The following is a 21,486-nucleotide window of genomic DNA, read 5'->3' on the forward strand; positions in this document are numbered from 1 at the left end:
GCAGGCCATGGGGCAAAGACAAGTCTCAACTAGGCACTCCACGGTAGTCAAGCTTCCCGGCGCCTCTGGTCTTGTCTCCCTCATACCTAACAAGTATCGTCATGTCTCTCAACCTTCAAAATCGGTTTTATCTGCAACACAAATGCACATATGCTCACATACATCCCACTTGTTTTACTTACAATTCATATCTACATACATTCTCAACACATTTGCTTTATAACAATTCTTTCCTCTGCACTTTTCAAAAGGAAATATTTTCCATTCTGAATTCAGGCATTCTTCATGTAAAGACAAATGGCAGAATGCAAAATAATAATCATTTTTAATTGTAAAATGCTGCTCTAATTTTTAAATTCAGTGGAGTAGAGATCTGGCTTTTCTATTTTTTTGTGGAAATAGATACCATTGTCTTAATTAAATGTTTTCAAGATCTACCTTTATGCAAATATATCTACTATGTAATTTGTGTTTTCTTTAAAAAAAAAAAAAAAGAGAGAGAGAAAATTGCTACCCTTGACATAAGATTACTCTTTCAGTGTGGTCTACTTCTAAGAAGACAGGAAGCTGGAATTAAGAGTTTAGTATTAGATCTATTTTGTCAACGTGGACAGATTGGTAGGTCTCAAGTTCACTTCTCAATCTATAAAAAATAATGCATGAAAATACATATAAGTCCCCAGGTCACAGGGGAATTGTGAGCTCTACTGTTTGCAAAGCGTTTTGCATTCTTTGGGTAAGAGGTGTTGGGCTTGTTATGAAGACACTGCACTTACATAATTCTAAACATGCTCATAAATTGGAAAGGCAGTTTTCAAGCCAAAGGCATAATGTTCTTTTATACTACAAATGAACTTGTTTATATACTGGTCTGAGGTACTTATTTGCTCCTACTTATTCACCCTCTTTTCCTTTTGAGGCCGTCACTGTCATCACTGTTTCTTCCCCTAACTATGCTGAATTTGTCACAGGTAGAAGAGGGAAATGGAAGGAAAATTAAACAATGAGTGACAAAAGGCTTAAACTAAATGGAAACTCAATTTTCAACCTCAGGGTAGTGGAGGCAAAGTGAAGAAACAAAAAAGGAGAGAGGAGGCCTTAGCAAATTGGATTATATTTACTGTCTATCAATAAGGGAAGATCCCAGTCTCACCTTTGCCTCTGCTCTATCTCATTAAACATGCTTAAATCTGGACAGGCGAAAATGAGAGCTGTCAAATAGTAACAGACACATAGTAGCAAAAGTCAGAATACTAGTAGGAAGTGCTCTTCATTCAAGGATCACTCATCCCCAGACTACAGCATAGCTCTCTATTCATTTGGTAGGTGACAGGTGTTGTCAGGTCGAGAAAGACACATAACTCTGCATCTGTGAAATGAGAATATTAACCATCCATCCTGGAGAATTGTTACACGAACCAGTCACCACAATGTAAAGTGCCTTATGGAGTTTTTGACCTGGTACTTAACATATATTAACTACCAATTTTATCTCTATCATCTAAATTTTGGAGCTGGCCATCAGCAGCCAACTTCTGACAGCATAATAATACACACAGGATAATAAGCATAACTGACTATGTGGCCAGAGGTTAAAATTTATGTCAAACATTATGCTTCATTAAAAAATGAAGGAAGAAGCCAAGAGCCTTTAATTTTACCCTTGCTTGCTGTGTCACTGTTGTAACTTTTAGTTTTAGCTGGTGAGCCGTCCCCTGCTGCAGCTATTGTACTTGAGTTGTACTACAGCTAATGTAACCAGCTAATGGAATGAATGATATATTCTAAGGAAAGTTGGCCCTGAGTGACCTCCTTGGATTCAGGACTTTGTCTCTAACATCTGTCCATCCGTCAGTCCCTGGGGTTGGCTGTAAGAAGAACAATATTCCCCATCAAGCCCTATGCAGAGAAGTCTCAGGTAACTTTCCAGTTCTCCATTTGCCAGTCATTTAGAAAAACCCCGAGAGGAGAAAAAATTAGGATGCTGGCATCATCTGAAGATTCATTTCCCTCTATTAAGAGCATAATAGTGCCAGGCGTGGTGGCTCACGCCCGTAATCCCAGCACTTTGGGAGGCCAAGGCAGGTGGATCACGAGGTCAGGAGTTCAAGACCAGCCTGACCAACATGGTGAAACTCCGTCTCTACTAAAAATACAAAAATTAAGCAGGCTTGGTGGTGCATGCCTGTAATCCCAGCTACTCAGGAGGTTGGGGCAAGAGAATCACTTGAACCCGGGAGGCAGAGGTTGCAGTGAGCCGAGATACCACACCACCGCACTCCAGCCTGGGTGACAGAGCGAGACACTCCGTCTAAAAAAAAAAAAAAAGAAAGAAAGAAAACCAAAAAAAAAACAACAACAAAAAGCATAATAGCTCTCACGGCACATCAAGTTCTGGGACAAAAATTACAATGCCAGCCCTATGTGTTATAAATCAAAACCTACTACTTCTCAGTCAAATACCACTTTAATTACAGGGCTCCCATATTAGAGAAACAAGATTAGGAAGGGTAGGAGCTCAAACAGTGCAGAATGGGAACAGCTTCACACTGCAATCATCAAATGAGCACCTGGCCAGAAAATCAGAGTCTGAACTCCACCATCTATAGCCTAAAGACTCAGGTTTGTCACTTTACCCGTGAGCTCCCGTGTCCTCACCCTCAACATGAAGATGAAAATAACGACACTGAACTTGGAGAGTGGTTGGGAAGCTCGAATGATATCATGGAAGTGAAAATGACCTGTACATATAAATGTATAAATAAAATCAGTATATAAAAAGGAAATTAAGAAATACTCTCAAAGCAAATTAGAAAACCGTCTACCTATTTAATCTGCCCTCTGTAATAGATTTATAAAGTCAATCGATTAGATGGAAAATAAATAATAAGGGTCAATAACCAACTCAAGCAGAAATATTTAAGAAAGAATGCAGGACCCAAGGAACCTCAAACAGTGGATTTAAATTATCATCCCCCACATCAAAATTTTAAGTGCTTTTGCTGTTGTCACAGACAGTGCAAGCCTGTTCTCACCTAATGAGACTCTGAACCCCTTATGGGTTTTCATTGGAGGGGAGGTCGAGCATTGGCACTGGGAAGAGAAGCCACACTGACAACAGAAATACAGGCTGCCTTTGCAGTGAATACTTCTGGCCCATCTAATCCAGCAAAAGCTGGTACAGGAACTTTGGTGTTTTTCCACTTCCCTAGTATTGTAGTGAGATAATTTTACACGTTTTCAAACCTTAAATAATCCCACGTAATTGCTTTGTGTTTAAATTGCCCCAGATCTTATAGGTGAGGTTTATTCTCCCTTTACATATTCATTCCCTTCTTCAAACAATATTTACTAAATGTCTATATGCTCCCTTCCTCCTTCAAAGTCCCAAAGAAATTCATTAGTATCTTTAGTTTTTCTTGTGCCACATATTAAATTTTCTAGTATTATAATTATAGGCCTTTATTTGTCTTCCCTGCCAGGAGACTATAAATTTCTAAATGGAGACCTTCCTTATCCATCTTTTACTCAAGTGACAGGCATAATGAAACAGCAGCAGCAGCAACAAAATTGCATGTTATGTAAAGAGAAATGATACTTGTGTAAAACAAGTAAACGAATATATTTGAGATAAGCATACCGTTGTGGTTTGTGATGAAAACTCACTATTAGAAGGAAAAATGATGACTTTCAGCTCCTGTTAGTAAACTGGAGGATTTTGCAGTGTAATAAAATTAATGCTGATATCCAATTTCCAATGGTTTCAGAATATACAATTTTTTTCAAATTTTTATAGAATGGATTTTGTCTCTATCCCTTGCCATGAACATCAGAGTTTCAGTAAGTCAAACTGAAGAGCAGATGTTTTTTGTTTGGTTTGGTTTTCAAACCCACAAATTATCAATCTTTTATATCAGGAACTGTGGCAGACTGTTACAAGGGTAGCTCCTGACTACAATTTGTAAAGGTCGAGCTTTTTTCACTAGCCAGATTCTCCTAGTCAGATCTCACATCTGAACTCCAGATATGCTTGAACTGTTTTTCTATAACCAACAGTTCAATACTCTGTCACCAAAGCCCCATTCCCCATCCTATTCCAATCCTAGTAAATGACCGTTGACCTTTCTTTCCAGAGTTCAAGAAAATGAAGGTTTACAGTGCAGCTAATACTTAACCCCAGACACATCTCATCTGATATACAATAATTTCTTTTTACAATTTAAGAAAATATTGTATATCAGATGAGATGTGTCTGGAACATAAATACAAATTTACTGCAGAAAAATTGTTTATCTTGGTTGAAAAAAATAAGGTTACATTGGTTTGGTAATTAAATAATTAAAAGGGCTAATATTTGGAAAAAAAAAACTGTCAGCAGTATAGAAATCTTTCACACTGGATTTATTACGTTGGTGAAAAAGTAACGGCAAAAACTGCAATTACTTTTGCACCAACCAAATAGTTAGAAGTGAAGTAAATTTTTATTTTTCTTTAAGAGCTCCAAACTTTCCAGAGTCTTTTTGTCTTCTAAGCCCTCACCAGACTCTGGGCTTTTAGTAGCCTGCTCCTCCAAATCTAGTCTCTGCTCATTTCCTAGTTCCAAAGCTGTTTCCACATTTTCAGTGAAATAAACATTAATAGAAGCCACTCCAAATGCTTCCATTTATAACTCTAAAATAACACGTGCTGTTCTCCTGGTCTTCCACTCCCTCCCCTGGGATCTGAGACAAATAATTCAGTAGAGGTACAGGGAAAGTGGATTTTCTAAGAATTGATAGTTGGATTCTAACTTGTTTACATGGGTCTAGTTTTCAGAATAAATGCTTAAAACTCATATTTAGTGTCAATTAGAGCAATCTCTGTAGTATGTTTCTCAGAAACAGTATGTTCAAGGCATGAAAGCAGGAAGAAACATGTAAGTTATTTCCTTAGTCCTCTTTTAAGAGGATTGGGTCTTGGGTCTGTAGATAGGTGATTTACAGAGTCTCCTCTCTTGGTCCAGCTCCTATAGTTAGATTTGGTAATATGGTATCTGTCAAGATTTTTGAATCCTTCTTTGGGTATCATTATCAGTAAATATCATCTGTAATAAATTTATGGTCTTTAGTACTCAGCAAAAAAGAACAAAGAGATTTTATAATTCTATCTACTGAACATTCAGTGAGGGCCAACCATGAGTCAAAGGCCAAATACATTTTCCTTGCTTCTGATTTTGTAAAATGGCATTGCTATTTATAATAATAGCATACATTTCTTTTCATTATGCTCAAAAAACTGAAGTGGAAGATGCTTCCATTTTCTTTAAGCTACTGTTAGATTATTTTCACTCAGTAAAAGGACGAAAGTGTAATTTCCATATCATGTTAAGAAATAGGAAAAAGATATCAAGATTTAGCTCAATATGTTTCCATTACAGATAAGAAAACTGAAGCTCAAAGCAGCAAAATGGCCTAGCCAAAGCAATCAAGCCAATCATTGGCTATTTGGGCAAATTTCTCCCTTCTTAAACCAATAAATTTTTTACCCAAACATTTCTAGTGCAAGGCATAGACATAGAGAGTATTAAATGTTCTTTTGTCCAACCAATTACAGGTATGTGGTTCTTCTATCATTCAAAGCAGTAGGATAAATAGCCAAGAGTAATCCTAACTAAAAGTAAAGCATGGCACCAAAAAGACCCCAAACACTTGAAGAATATATCATTCAACTTGTTTCTTGGTACAGTCCCCATAAGAAGTACCTCTAAAACAAATGTCTAGAAAATGCTACAATGATAAGGGTCAAAATAACCCCAATTATGGAAAGTAGGTTTCTATCTCTAAAATGTATACTGCAAAACCACCCCAAACTCCACACTCACCTCCATTCCCCTTTGCCTGCCCATCTCTCTCTCTTTTTTTTTTGTCTTGTTTTGAGATGGAGTCTTGCTCTGTTGCCCAGGCTGAAGTGCAGCGGCACGATCTCAGTTCACTGCAACCTCCGCTTCCTGGGATTAAGCAATTATCCAGCCTCCGCTTCCTGAGTAGCTGGGACTACAGGTGCCCACAACCTAGCCCAGCTAATTTTTATATTTTTAGTAGAGAAAGGGTTTCATCATGTCAGCCAGGCTAGTCTTGAACACCAGACCTCAGGTGATCTGCTGGCCTCGGCCTCCCAAAGTGCTGGGATTACAGGCATGAGCCACCTCACCTGGCCCCCATATCTCTTATCAAAAACATTGCAACACCTTTCCAATTAGCCTTCCTGCTTTTCATCTCCCTACCTCCAAACTGCTACCAGTTAGCTTCCTCCAACAGAACATGATGTCATCTCCCATCTCCCAACTTACAGCTCTTCCATGTTTTCTTAACACTTGCAGGTCTAGAGCCAAACTCCTGAAGGTGGTATTCACAGCCCACCTCAATCTGGCTCTGTGGACTTCTCTCTAACCTCATTTCCTGCTACTTCTGTTCCTGCAAACATTCTATGGTCCAGGTAAACCAAACTGTTCCCCACTCCTAGACTTACATAACACAATCATGTCTCCATGTCTTTACTCTCCCCGGTCCCTCTACCTGTAATGTCTATTCTTAGTTTTTCCCAAGACTCTGCTTGTCCTTGAAGACCAAACTTTAAATGCTATGTTTTCTGGGAAACTAGGAAAGTCAGTTTTCTGTACTACACTCCACTTTGTTTAGGCAATAAGTATTACCTAACAAATATTTGTTAAGACCCATTATATGTGCCAGCACTAAGACCCAGAGATGAAAGACAAAGCTACTGCCTCTGAACTCCTGAGTATGTGTCTGCAAGGGGGTGCTAGTGGGGACTGGGTATCGCAAGGCAAGTGTTCACCTACAATTAATGCTTCCAATGAGTTTTAAAGAATGAGTAGGAGTCTGCCTGGCAGACAGAGGTGGTGGTGGCTAGGGGAACATTCCAGACAGATTATAGCACCTGTCACACTAAATTACAACTAGGTTTATCAGTTTGCCCTTCTTGACTGTGAGCTGTTTGAAAAAGGGCTGATTTATCTATTAATACAATTACTCAATAGTGTCTAGCCCTAATCATAACTAGCACAGTTTATCAAGGGTCTGCTCAGTGGCAGGCACTATACTATGGGCCTCATATATTGAACTTTCAAAAGTCTTCAGTGGAGATTATTTTTACCTCGCAGAAGAGAAAATTGAGTCTCAGAAGCATCAGGTCACTTGTCTAGTCAACCCAGCTAGTCAACTGTGGAGTTATATCTGTTTTTCTCCAAAGTGTACCTTCTAGTGCATAGAAAATGCATTTTGAAACTAAAGGTGCTGTTCAGTGAACTCTAACATTTGAGACCTCATAATATGGGGCCTTCAACTAAGCCTCCACAAACGCATCTTGGGACATGTGTGCACAAGCATATGATACAAAATATACAAGGCACCAGCTGGACAGATCCTGTGAGAGCCATGATATGCGTCCTCTTCGTTATACCAGTTTGGGTGGTTAGTAATTCTGAAGCTTATGAGGAGATAAAATTGAAAATATTTCAAGCCAAGATTATTAATACTGAATTTTCATGTTGTAGAGCTCCACAAATATCCTGAAACTTACTGATAAAGAATCCTTTCAGTTTTTTAATTGGGGTATTTCACTGAACTCCTGACTTTGGAATATTTCTTTCATATTCTATTTTACTAATATTCTATTTTACTAATATGTCCCTCAAATAAAAATTCTATGTGTCTTGGAATGCCAGAAAGTTCAAAATGAAATAAAAAAATATATATACAGTATCTCTTTCCACAGAGATTCATTGTTTATATTACAGTGTCCATAAAATCATTTTTAAAGTAGTATAAGCAAAAGGGAAATTAAATTTCTGGATGTGGACTAATGCCTTTTCCAAGAAGCTCATCAAATATGATCAACCTACCTTCATTTAAGAGACAAAATGCTTCTGAACTTCCCAGGTCAGAGGATAACATCCATCCTTGCTGCAGTCAATACTTAGAGTGGGCTCAGTCGGTATGTAAAGACTTGGTTTTATGAACTAGAAAACTTTAATTACACTAATTTCCCCTGTGGAAGCGCAAAAGATTCATTTGGCTAAAAAGAACCATAAAACTTTAAGTTTTAAGTGTTCTTAATATTTTTCTCACCATTCTCTATTTTTTTTTCTTCCCTTTTCTGCCCTGTCCTCCATGTAGCTCATATCCTTTTTCAGAGAAAGAAAGAAAGAGCAAGAAGCAGGTGGGGGTGAGAGAGAAGGAGGGGGAAGAGTGGAGAGGTCGCAGGGAGAGCAATCTTTCTTGTAAACTCTGAACACTGGGTACAAATTACAGCTCATACCCCTAACTTTCTTTCCAAATGATGTATTGAGAAGTACCTGACTACCATAAAATATCATTTTCTTTAAAGCACATGAATTTAAGAAGGTGCATAAACACTACATAAGCAATGCCTATTAAAAGCAAAAGAGAAGACTTCCATTACCTTTCCCAAAAGGTATTTCCTATTTTGTGTAAATATATGATAAAGGGAAAGAATAGAGACAATTAAAAATCATGTTGTTTAGTAGATACTGATATTATTTAAGCTTATTCTTTCTTATTGATTTCCATCCCCAATTCTGTTATTATATTTTTAACCAAGTTTTGAGCAATACCTCTGAGTATTTTGAAGCAAATATCCATGTACTTCCCTTTTATTCTTTGCATAAATTCGCTATCAGGAACATTTAAAAACTCAGAAAGCATATTTTTGCCTGCTGCTGGATTAATCGGTAGACTCATGAACGACTGCAGATATTCCTAATATTTTTATATCTACTTCATATTGATAACCATTTTTATATCACTTAGCTCAATATTGGCACTGCTCAATCTCCAAGTGTATATAGTTTAACCATCACGCTGTCAATGTATATGCCTATTATATGAGGAAATAACATTTTAAGGTGATTCCTGCAAAACTTTATAAATCATTCTTAAAATTAGACATGTTTGAACAGGCACTAACACACAAACAGGTCTTGGCTGTATCTCATGCAGAATATGGGTTTGTTACAGATGTTCTCCTGCAAGCTACATCTTGCCTATTACAAGAACATTCATCTCCCAAACACACCATTTCACCTTTTCTGCCAGAAGCAAAACAAAACACACGCACAAATCAGAGAGCTTTTATTACTATTATTTTTAATTCTTAAATTCTTCCACTTATTCTACATCCTTACAGAGAAGAGGAAGCAAACATCTGATTTCTCGAATGCTTCTGTCTGATGATAGCTCAGTTTGCTTTCCCCCTGAACAAGCTAATGATATTAGGGGAGCCTAACCCATGTCTTTTTTTTAAAACCTACAAAACCGATGCCTGGGCCAGCACTGACTCATAAAACTGGAGACATTAGCTCATGGCAATGATTCAGTCGTGAGAATTCTGACAAGGGCCTCTCCCTCCCTGGTGCTTTAAGAGGAAAATCAGCCCTGAGTAAGTATGGCTTGTGATCTAGGCACAGAGGTTACTGTGACTGTGATCAAGTACTATAAGGAAAGGGGCAGTGCTGTCTGTGTGACAACAGCCATCCTAAGGAGAAAATCACTGTCTTCATAGGAAAACAGTTTCACAGCAGCCCCGGCACAGCCTAATTAGAAAAGTCCAGGCTAGGCACCGTGGCTCACTCCTGTAATCCCAGCACTTTGTGAGGCTGAGGCAGGTGGATCACCTGAGGTCAGGAGTTCAAGACCAGCCTGGCCAACATGATGAAACCCCATCTCTACTAAAAATACAGAAATTAGCCAGGCATGGCGGCAGGCACCTGTAGTCCTAGCTACTGGAGAGGCTGAGGCAGGAGAATGACTCAAACCCGGGAGGCGGAGGTTGCAGTGAGCTGAGATTGCACCACTGCACCAGCCACTTCAATCAGCCCGGGAGAAAAATATGAATTTCATTCACTAGACTACTTTGGTCTCTCCTCAAGGAGAGAGGAAAGGCAGAAGGATCACGGTTTGGGGAGCTATTAGGCTTTTGGCATTTATTACTAGGTGTGAGAGAGAGCATGAAAGGAAGTCTTGAGATTAGGCTGGATAAGAATTATCTCACTGAACCAGTATCTTCGTCTTGGACCCCAGGTGAGAGGATGTAAATATTCATTTTGCAAGACAGAAAGCTGAAAGGTACATCTGCTGCCTCTATCCAAAGTCTATCATGCGGTTTGCAAGACAGACTTCCTAGTTTACAAATCACTTCCACCCCGTCATCTCCTTTACTCCTCACAATAACCCTTCAGGAGAGGTAGCATCATCCTCATTCTGAAGACAAGAAAACTGAGGCACCAGGGAGGAGGCGATTCGTCAAGGTCCCAGCTAGAGAATGGCAGCCAAGACTATAGGACAGACGTGCTCTAGTAAAATAGCTAATCATTTTGGCTCCTTTTCTGGCTCTCCATTCCTCCTCCCTACCTTTCTATCTAGTCCTTTGAAGTAGTGACTTCAGCAACTGTCTCCTGCCCTATCTCACCTGTGTCCTTCTCCTGTTGAGTGAGCCACATCGCCGAGTAAGTGCCCAGCCCCACGGTGTGTGTCTGCAATGCTGTGGCATTCTCCAAACTGCTCTCCTTTACTGCAGACCCTCCCACCAACCTCCGTCTGCTGTCAGGTTAATCTACTTTACATACTGATCTGAAGAGGTGCTCAAAAGTATGCAATGTCAGCACACTGCCCATGTGATAGCGTTGAGACGCCCTACCCTACATAGGCTGGCCTATCCTACCTTTCAGCTTCACCCTATGCAGTTTCCTACACAGAAACACAGCTTCGGAGAGAAAAGAGGAGACACTGTCCTGGGAAAGGCACAGAAGGCTTGCTGTGTGTTTTGATGTAGGCTGAGTTCACTACCTGTCTGGAGGGTCTACTCTCTTCAGTTAACCAATGGTCTGGCATAGAAAAGGTCAATTGCAGTCATTCTGTTTCTTTCCGGTCACAAAATACTTCTCTTCTGGATGCACAGAATTTGAATTCATGGGGAGCTTCAGAGGTCGCTTGATTGTTTCTCTCATCGAAAACTTGAGTCAAGGGTCTCTCCCTCTCTAGAGGTGGAGATCTCACCACCACTGGAGGCAGTGCAGGCCACGCCTCGAGAACCCTGACCATTCGCCTTCTTCTGCAATCTGCCTTCCTGTGGCTTCCCTTCTTATGTGGTTATTGTGCCTTTGGGGACATCCAAAGAAGTCTAAAGTATCTCTAGGAAAGCTGGCCACAAAGAAGGGGCTCTATACAACTGATGATGAGTGTTATCATTTTGTAGCATGAGTCCCAGTCATTTTGGGCTAAGGCTACAAAAATAAACAATGCTCTTTCCCAGGGCACTTGAACTTACCTCAAAATTGTGCTTCTGAAACAATTATTGAAGGCACTTGTACATCGGAAGTGTGCCTGGTAGTGCGCCTGGGTATAGTAACTCAATGTTACAAGATAAATACTACTCATCCTCCTGGAACAACAATTTTAAAGATTTTTTTAATGAGGGGAAGAAATATTTATATTTAAATGCAAAGTTGAAATAAGTTATTCAAAAAGAAAATGATATGTCTTCTATGGGCCATTTCAGATGAAACCCTCAGGATGCCTAATGTAGCCATTCATTTTCCTCTGTTCTTAATTGGGGTAAAAGTTTTAAAGTACTATCCTAATAAATCACCTCTACTAGGCACCAGAGGCTAGAGCTACTTTATGGAGATTTCCTGCTATGATTCTGCACAAATCTATGAATAAGGCAGGTTTAGTGTAAATTCTAATCCTAAATCTATGATGCATCCTAATAGAAATTACCATTTACAGGCATTGTTTTAGGTACTTCATATTTATTATATCAAAACCTGCCGATAACACTGTTACCTAAAAGAGTATTATCCCCATTTGAAAGGTGAGGAAGCCACTCTAGAGATAGTGTTTAGCCCAACGCCATACAGCTAGAGAGAAGTGAAATTCAACCCCAGGTCTATCTGACCACAAAGCTGAATTCTTTCCCCTACACTATCCTGTTTCCTCGGGCACTTTTGTTTGTCCTTTAGTAAAAGAGCCATAGTCCCTGCTTTCAAGGAGAGTCAGGATGTGCTAAATATCATATTTGTAATCTTCATCTTGTAAAACCACCAAAAAAGATATACTGTAAGTAACATATGCTTTATAGGATATCTCATAATTAGCAGTTAAGGGAACATTTTCATTTTAAATCAGGAACTTATGGAAAGAAGATAATTCAAAGTATTGCATTTTTTTGTTTCTGAAGTCTAAATTCCAATGTCAAATTAAGAAAGCAATAAATTAGGAGATAATCTATGCCCTACAACCACATGCCCAAATAACAACTTAAAAACAAAATGTCATAGCCATTAAAAACAGAAAATCTGTTAGCTGGGAATGCTTTAAGCAAGGCGTAGGAAAACATGACCTCCCTTACTGTTCATATAGCAGTGTGGGCAGTACCCAGGTGAAACATGTTCACTCTAATTCTTTTTCTTGTTGTTCTGAAGCATCCCTCCATGTGGTAAGCACACTTGACCCTCTATTTAGACCAGTGACAAAAGATGACAAAGTAGCTGTGGCCATTTTTTTCTCTCTGGCTCTGGAGGAGGTAGAGATTACTGCAGTCGCCAGAACCCTCAAAGGCAAACAGTATGAATGCAGGAATGAAATCTAAGCACCGTGAAGTGAGGCTGTATTCTGAGTTAGTGTAAGGGAAACATATATTCAAAAGTAACTATAATAAAATACTACTTCTAGCAAGTAGAAAAATCATATAAGTAAAAAATGCTTCTATATGAAAATACTGCTTCAATTACATTATGGTACTACCAAAATAAAACCACTGCTACTACACATGAATCAAAGGTCTTAATTTGTTATTGCTTCTTTTGTTCTTTTCACTAAAATTCAAATAGATATTTCATGGGACCTTCTTTCCTGGAAATTTCAAAGCATTTTAGAAAAGTACATACAATTATGTATTATTCATTCATTAAGACCACCTAAAGTGTTGGGTATATTTTGAAGAAAATACACTGTTCTCAAAAAGCAGCAAGGCTTACTAGGCCAAGGAAAGTAAGACACCTTCTTTTCTGAAATAGTTCAGTCAACTCTCCTAAAAAGAAAACTGAAGGAAATAATAAGTATGTCCTCATATTTGGAAGCAAAAATACCCATGAGATTACAGAATGCAATAATCAAGAACGTGAAGATTGTAGATGGATTGAATTTTAACATGCTATTTGAATTGGTTCTTCCTCATATTAGAAGTTTATAACCATAAAAATATACCATCAGAGCTACAAATGCATCTTAGAAAACATCTAACAAATGTAAAACGTGTGCATTGTACTTTTGTAAAAGGCTCCGCTCACTAGTATCCAATAAACCATTTCACTTCCCCTTTCTCCTTTTGTTCCTTCTGATGATGCTCTCCCTATCTCCACCCCTAAACTTGAAGTGTCTAAGATGACAATTACACTTAGGTTGGGGGAGAGGTGTGAGCAAAGAGTCTATAAAAATTTAAAAGATTGTTCCCAGAACCATTCTTATACCTACTAACACCTAAGTCTACCACGCTTGTGCAAAGAGAAACATTATAACCGAAATCCATGCTGTGCTAGGTAAGAAATCAGTTCTGAAATATGAATGCATTGTAGAAACTTATACAAATGGTCATATATTTAATTGCTTTTTGAAGAGAAAACCAGACTGCAAGAAGTCTTCAGTTCCTTGTGGTTCTGATGCTGAGTGAGGCCTTTTCTTTTCCCCATCTACATCACTTGCTCTATAGCTTTTACAGCAAAAGGTACACAGATGAGTTAATGTTTGCTAAATTATGTGATAATTCTCTGAAAGTATAAACAACCGCACAATATGCCTTTGTTACATTTACATACAAAAGTATTCAATGTAGTCATTGATGATAGATAAAAGTAAAATAGAGCTGGGTGTGGTGGCTCACGCCTGTAATCCCAGCACTTTGGGAGGCCGAGGCGGGTGGATCACAAGGTCAGGAGTTCAAGATCAGCCTGGCCAAGATGGTGAAACCCCATCTCTATCTTTTGTAAAAACACAAAAATTAGCCGGGTGTGGTGGCACGCGCCTGTAATCCCAGCTGCTCAGGAGGCTGAGGCAGAGAGTTGCTTGAACCCGGGAGGGGGAGGTTGCAGTGAGCTGAGATTGCACCACTGTACTCTAGCCTGGGTGACACAGCAAGCCTCTGTCTCCAAAAAAAAAAGGTAAAATATAATCCGTTACCAGTGAGTACTGTGAAAGAAAAATAAAAATCTAAAGAATGAAATATCTTTTGGTAACTCTTGGATGTTGAAAATTCTACTTGTAAAAGACTGATTTAAGCAATATCAAAAATAATTATTTGCCAAGTATCTAAACTTAAAGGTAACAAAATTAGACTGAAGCATTTTTAAAAGCAGTGTACGTTTACTTATACTTGTATAACTTCAACACAGCCTGGTTGGGAGAATAAGCAAAGGAGAAAGAGGTTACTTTCTTACGTGTCTTAGTTCAAAAAGAGATTTTTAATCATCACAATAAGGATCCATTTTCTAGGCATCCATTCTAACTATGGGAATATAGAAAAAGTTATTCCAAATTCCTATTACAAAAATACTTTCGATTTTTACCTGTTGGTCAGTCTGCTTTATCTACCAACTATCCACCATTTTCCAAATGCTTTATTCACTAAATCCATGGTTTTGTATGGAAAGGTTATAAGAAAGGTGATAAACTTGAATTGTGTTTAAAGACAAACTCTGGGTCTAACACACAAATCATGTCCTCAAATTCCTTTTCTAACATCAAGGCAAAGGTCTAGGAGTCTCCCCATTAGCAACTCAAACTCTTCTCATATCTAGCTGTCTTTGAGGGGCTTTTATTTCCTCAAGACTGCTCTGTTTTGGGGAGGGGCATCGGGCAGGAAGAGTAAATACACTCCAAAACTACATTTTCAAATTCAATCAGATACAGTTTTTTCTTACAAGCAAAATTCTTAAGTAATATCATTAAAAATGGATTCAACTGCTTAAAATGAAGACTGACCTACACTACAGAATATTTTTGAGCATCATTCCTAGTAATAGGAATATATTATACAAGTATCCATTCTAATTTTCCTATGAAAATTTTGAGAAACACAGGCTTCTCAAATTATTCCCCATGAAATGGATCAAAATTATGGCATGTCAAAATGTTAAAGTATTTGTTATAATAGCAGTCAGTTCTAGATAAGTTTATAAAAATAACATTTTATAAGTAAACAATACATACATGTCAAGGCATACAAAATATTTAAGCAAACTTTATATGACAATGAGAATCATTTTGCTGTTTCAAGTAATTACAGTGGCTTATGGTGGTAATAGCTTTGCTTTTATGACATAGAGTTAAATATATCTATGACTTACTTGATGATAATACCTTGGTCAGAAACGTTATCCATAATTATGACATTGTTCTTACGGGAAAATGTGATTTGTTTTTCAAGAATACAAAGTAGGAATAAAAGAATTTTCGAGGCAATTTGTATTAACTCCAGGGCTCTATATATATTTTTATATTTTATAAATATGAAAATCTCAAATGAACACACAGTAGAAAGAAAAAGTAAGGCAGAAAGATAGAAGGAAGGAATATCTTTCTAGCCCAAATTATCAAATTCTAATTATTGTAAATTAATTCCATTGTTATTCAACTGGAGTAATATATTTGCATGTATCTAAATGTGCATATTTATTTACATTTAAATATGTATTTACATTTTTTAAATGGAGTGAATTTTTCTTCTCATGACCCAGTAAAGATGATAGCATTTTAAAACCTTTTACTGGTTCTGCAAAAATGTTACCAATAAAACACTGAGGGGCCGGGCGCGGTGGCTCAAGCCTGTAATCCCAGCACTTTGGGAGGCCGAGGTGGGCGGATCACGAGGTCAGGAGATCGAGACCATCCTGGCTAACATGGTGAAACCCCGTCTCTACTAAAAAATACAAAAAATTAGCCGGGCAACATGGCGGGTGCCTGTAGTCCCAGCTACTCGGGAGGCTGAGGCAGGAGAATGGCGTAAACCCAGGAGGCAGAGCTTGCAGTGAGCTGAGATCCGGCCACTGCACTCCAGCCTGGGCGACAGAGCGAGACTCCATCTTAAAAAAAAAAAAACAAAACACTGAAATGCTTTAAAAAAATAAAGCTGGTTAACAGAAATGAGATTCAATTAAACATTTTTTAAGAAGAAACTCTTTTACATCAGAAAAAAATTATGTATAATTTTTCATCCCATATTAATGTCTAGGGACTTATATATTTGTGTTGTTTTATTTCATGTCTTTGTAGAAATAAAAAACCTCAGAAAACTGCCTGAATTGTAAGCATCGTTATGATACAGATTCAAGCAGGTAAATCTAAAAACAAAAATCCAGGATGAGATAATAACATATTATGTTTTTAGAGCTTCTTCTCTCAGGCTCCCAAAGCACTTTATAAACTTTAATTAAGCCTCACAGCAATCTTGCCAAGTAAAAATTATAACACTCATTTAACATAAGGACAGAGACAAAAGACCTGCCCCAGTTCATACAGCTTGTTAGTACCCCAACGTTGTCCTTCTGAGTCCCGTATTCTACTTAATGAGTCACACTCCTCGGGAGCCTGTCAGATGTCTTCTCAAATTCAAATGAGAACCCTTAAGTAATCATTAGTCTTCTTATTTAATACAACTTGGAAACCACTCAAAGGAAAAGTCTTTAGAAATAGTCTCCTCAACTTATTCATTATCGTTTTTATAAGATTCCATGCAGATGATACTGGCTGAAGAGCACACGAAGCAAAACAAAAATACAAACTTAGGCATTCACCCAAGAAGGAACTCCTATTTAATCAATGAACTTGAAAGTTTGGTACTAACACAATTAGAAATTAAGGTCCCCGCTCTGTTTCCAGTCCTTTCTGATACAATAACAAGGTGGCAAGTTGTAGTTTTTGTTTTGTTTTCTTCCCACATGAATCTTCATTATTAAATTCAGACTAAAATGAGAAGTCTCATTCTATCTGTAAAGTGAGAATCCCTCCCTAATCTACCTCACAATAAATTAGATCTAGGGTCTCTGACTACTATCAAATTTTCTTTTAAATTTCACGTGGGGGGCCTGATGATAGGGTCATGATCATTACTAAAAACCACAGGAGAGAAATCTACTAAGATCATTACCTTTAGGCCTCTGTGTGCCTCATTACAGGATCCATCGTTCTAAAAACCATTCCATAGCTACAAAATGTCTGCAGGGCTTCAAAGAACTGAAGAATTATCTTTCTATTCTACCATAAACTCTTCTCTAATTTTGAAGAATTGGAAGTTGTTGGAAAGCTACATTATCTCAAGTCTCGTTTCAGTCACAGTGACCTGACTAGACATACCAACTGCTGAAATGTAAAAGCAGGGGGTTTTATTTTATATACAGTGATATGCTTTTATTCATGATATGACAGCTGAAACTGCCAAATACTTTTCATGAGACGCATATATCGGCCCTTTACCAAAGCGGGGAGGAACCATTGCATAGATGTGGTGATGTTATGGAAGTAGCTTATTTGGGGCATGCGAACAGGAGAAAGTGCAAAGCTCATGTATGGAAATGTACCAAGAGTAACAATCCCACAATAAATGGTACACATAACTGAGGGCTGATTTTAAGTTTACATTCATTTTAAGGGATCTCTGTTGAGCTTAGTGATACAGTTTTCTAGAGTCATTAAAAGTTCTTATGACTTTATTTTCTCTTTGTACTTCAATTATCAGGTGATTTTTGTTCTGGCACACTATGTGCTAATTAAAAATAAGCTATCTGTTAGTAAGCTGAGAAAATTGAGTAGCAGCCCTCTAAATCTCAGAGCTCTTTTCTGAGTATGACTTTGGCCAATTTTAAGGAGTTAAGTTACAGAATTCCATAATTCTCTAATGAAAAGCCTAGGAACAAACAATAAAGTTTTCTAAATTCCAAGTATCCAATACTGCATATCATTAGATTTTTAAAATATAAAATGATATAAAAATGAGAAGCAGAAAGGTCATTTGCTGTAAGAAAACAAGTTGAGAAAAATATGTTCTGATAATGTATTGCTTAGTTAAATGCAGCAAGAGATTAATCTATATGACTTCGTAAAGAAATAAAGAATTATTATTTCTGAATAAAATATACCTGCTAGTAACTTTCTCTTAGATGTTGATTCCAGTTATGTTAGTTATTTTAATAACTAACTTCCAGTTAATTTATTTAAACATTCAGTAATCTCCCCTTGTTACCATTAACACATTACACAGGATGGCATGAAGCCTGTGTACTGTTTTGTTTCGCCTGTAGTGTTTTACAAGTATTTTTTGAATTAGTCTCATCATTTTAAGATATGAAGTTATTACATGCAAACCCAGGTTCCTAGTTGCTCTTTAAAAAATTAATATTTAATAGTTTAATATTGTGATAATTTAATATTTTATATAATTTAATCCTAGGCCTACTTTCCTCTGTGACAACAGTCTGGGACTGGAAAGCATATGTCCTTGTAGATACAGTATATAAGCTCATTTTGCCACAGTCTCCGTACTTATCATTTGGCTCATTTATGCTGCCTCCCTGACCCCAATGACATTTGAGTTTGCTACCTCTAAAGCAGCCCATTATTATTCACCAAAGTGATTTGTTATATGAAAAGGGTCTGATAATTTAATATTGATAAAAATTTCCATGCTGATTGATTTATATCATGTTCTCCATATTAATTTATGGAGAAGAGTGAAGCTATGGTTAAAAAAAAATACCATGTAGCTGATGATACCTACAAAACCAAATTAACTAATAATAATAACATAAATGAAGAAAAAAGAGAAAGAGGGAGTAGAAGGAAGGGGGAAAAGAAATGGGGAGGCCGGGCACGGTGGCTCAAGCCTGTAATCCCAGCACTTTGGGAGGCCGAGATGGGCGGATCACGAGGTCAGGAGATCGAGACCATCCTGGCTAACACGGTGAAACCCCGTCTCTACTAAAAAATACAAAAAACTAGCCGGGCGAGGTGGCGGGCGCCTGTAGTCCCAGCTACTCAGGAGGCTGAGGCAGGAGAATGGCGTAAACCCGAGAGGCGGAGCTTGCAGTGAGCTGAGATCTGGCCACTGCACTCCAGCCTGGGCAACAGAGCAAGACTCTGTCTCAAAAAAAAAAAAAAAAAAAGAAATGAGGGAAGAGGAGAAGAATAGGGAGAAAGAAGAAAAGGGAAAAGCAAAGGATTTTCCTGTTACTCTTTTAGTAGGAAAAGAAATATAAGCTTTAAATTATTCATTTTTAAAATCAATACTTTTTATATTCATATGCAAGATCAGTTTAATTTTAAATAGACACTCCATGTGCAGTGAACAGATCACTCAAAATAGTATGGGAGGCTGATAAGCATTACATTGGCTCATCACGAATACGCTAACCTAGAGTCAATCTAAACAAACTCAGGCAAGAATGTGGATTCAGTTATTCTGCTCTGGACCAGGGAACAACTCTTCGGAACCATGCCTTACAATGAACATTCATTTTAAATCCAAAACCTAGAGGTAAGTTACTTGAACCATCACCAAGAATCTCTAAGCACTTTATTTAGCACATTCTTCCTCAATACGCTGTGAACTAAGAAATAGCTTAGATAACAGATTAATATGCTCAATGTTACTATTTTCTTCATCATGGAAGAGGCACAAAAATGCACCGGATACGTATCTTACATGATTTATGAAACAGCTATGGCAAGAAGTGAAAATTATCTTGTTATGATAAACACGAACCCATGTATTAGTGGCACGAGCTACTGACTTCTGCCCCTCACCAGTAAAATCTAACAGCCACTCAACTGTAAGATTAGATCAAGCCCCAGATGACACTCAGACTTTAGTGGGGGAAGTGCTTCCATTGTGAAAGAAAACTGATAAATCTTATTTACCATCGAAGAGTTTGTCTGTACATCTTGTCCTTTGATGGGCTATTCTTAAGAGTCTCTAAATTCCAGAGGGCCATGCAATTGGCTGGGTTGCATTAGATTTCTACAGAGCTGGCAGCCTTTTTCTAAAAGTCTTACATTACAGGTAACCTGATGACAGGGAGGGTGGGCCGCAGGCCGCACCTCAGCCTGCCTGCGGAGCCAAAGGGAGTGAGCTTGTGAGCCCAAGACCCACAGGCTGGGATCCGTGGAACTCTCCCAGGAACTGGCTGTTCCCCTTTCAAACGCCACCTCCCTAATCTCTCCCCTTGCTCAAGTCAAATTCTCCAGAGCTCTGAACATGACACGAAGCTGGCACGGTTAAGAAAGGCAAAGGAAGAACGCTCTCTATAAATCACGGGTGAAGGCTAAAGGGAACAAATTTATGGGCAGTTAACAGAGTCAGAATTGAGGGTTCCTGCTGGGAACGACAATTGTTTCCTTTAATTATGAGAAAAAAAGTTTCTTCCCATTTATTAAAGGTTTACCGTATGCCGGACATTGTGCTGGGCACTAGATCAGGCTGTCTGCCATACAAGACCTTGAGGTCAATGACAGGAGAAAGATACAATAGCAAAAAGTGATCCTATGTCCCAAGGGTAGGATCCTTCCTTCGGTCTGAGCACAATTTAAAAAACAACAAAACAAAAAAACCACCTGAGGATTTTCATGGCGTGAGAACACAGAGAGGACTCTTGTATCATGAGCTGTGAAAAATAGCTCTGAAACTGGCAAAGGTGTGTGAGGCCAAGAATTGAGACAGATTGACCTATATTCACCAAGAAGCCTCATCACTAGAGTGAAGCACAAAGAAACACTGCCACTGCAAGCGGGGTTCCTTACGGGAACTCTCAATTCTCAAGCAGGTGCCACAGAAAGCTCTCTTTTTCCCTCACCAGCAACTCCCACAGCCTTCCTTATCAGTACAAAGAATTCTTTCTAATGGCCATCTGGTTATTTCTTATACCACAATTTATTAACGCCACCAGTTTTTCACTGGTGACTGATTAGCTTACTTCCAGCTGTTTGTACAGTAATATGCTGACTCTGCAATAAGCAAGGCCCACTGTTATTCTTTAACACCAGGAATACAAAAAGGCATTCCCATAATGAAGCCTCAGATTAAAAATGAGGAACGAATGTCAAAAATCAACAGGTTCTTAAATGTGGAAATGGCGTTTCCTTGCACTGGCAAGGACAACCTACATCTGGCTTGGGCAGGCTTCAGAACGCGGCAGAGCCAGCTTGCAGAGGTCTGCATTCAGGAGAGGCTGTTATCACCCTTTACCATCTAGTCATCTATTTGGATAGTGGATAGTATCACAGTCCCTCTATAAAGTGTGCATGTTAATAACCCGAAAGCATTAAGAAAAAAACAGTTGAAATTTTATTTTTCATTCTCTCAAATGGTTAGCTTTAGTACAACCAAAGGTACTAAAGTTTTGTCGAAGCCTCAACAAAACTACAA

At 38.3% G+C, this 21,486-nt stretch overlaps 1 protein-coding gene across 8 annotated transcripts in view; it reads right to left on the reverse strand.

Moving 5' to 3' along the window:
- The window catches only part of TP63 (tumor protein p63), a 265,894-nt gene that overhangs the window by 62,396 nt on the left and 182,012 nt on the right, over positions 1 to 21,486 (reverse strand). The window lies entirely within an intron of this gene.

Source organism: Macaca thibetana, chromosome 2 (genome assembly GCF_024542745.1).
Source record: "Macaca thibetana thibetana isolate TM-01 chromosome 2, ASM2454274v1, whole genome shotgun sequence".
In the NCBI taxonomy this organism is placed as follows: Eukaryota; Metazoa; Chordata; class Mammalia; order Primates; family Cercopithecidae; genus Macaca; species Macaca thibetana.